A 683-nucleotide genomic window follows, 5' to 3' on the forward strand; every position below is an offset into this window, starting at 1 on the left:
TATATATATATATATATATATATATATATATAGCCGCAATCTTTCCCGTAAACCCTAGCTTGCTCTTGCACCTCCTCAGATTGATCAGATTCCACCAGTGTGCCTCTGTTTCTCAACAACTCCAGTGAAGAAGTGGATTTAGCAGTCATGGCGGTCACCTTCCACAACCTTAACTCAGCAACCAGACTCAAAAATCTCGATGAGTATCTCCTTCCTCGAAGCTATATCATGGGCTACAAGCTTCGAAGGATGACATTGCTGTACATGCTAAACATTTTGGGCCTCCTTCATCAGATTATGTTAATGTGTCCAGATGGTATAATCACATTGAGCCCATGTTGAGGTTGAGCGGTGTATCAAGGGAGGGACATGGTGTGAAAGTTGAAGGGTCTGCTACTATGTCTGCAGAAGCTCCGGTCTTTCCACCCATTGCTGACACCATGGACTCAACAGCTGTTGATGATGATGACGATGATGACATTGATCTATTTGGCAAGGAAATTGAGGAAGAAATAAAGGATGCCGAGGAGCGTGCAACTGAAAGCATCTAGAAAGAAGAAAGAGAGTGGAAAATCATCAGTTTTATTGGATGTGAAGTCATGGGATGTGAGACTGACATGCCAAAGCTTGAAGAAGCATTCAGGAATGTTAAAATGGAAGGCTTGCTTTGTGGAGCCTCAAAG

General features: G+C 42.8%; 1 pseudogene; it reads left to right on the forward strand.

Moving 5' to 3' along the window:
• Positions 1–130: 130 nt before the first annotated feature.
• On the forward strand, positions 131–677 carry LOC110034417 (annotated as a pseudogene).
• Positions 678–683: the final 6 nt, after the last annotated feature.

Source organism: Phalaenopsis equestris, unplaced genomic scaffold (assembly GCF_001263595.1).
Source record: "Phalaenopsis equestris unplaced genomic scaffold, ASM126359v1 Scaffold186735, whole genome shotgun sequence".
NCBI classification, from domain to species: Eukaryota; Viridiplantae; Streptophyta; class Magnoliopsida; order Asparagales; family Orchidaceae; genus Phalaenopsis; species Phalaenopsis equestris.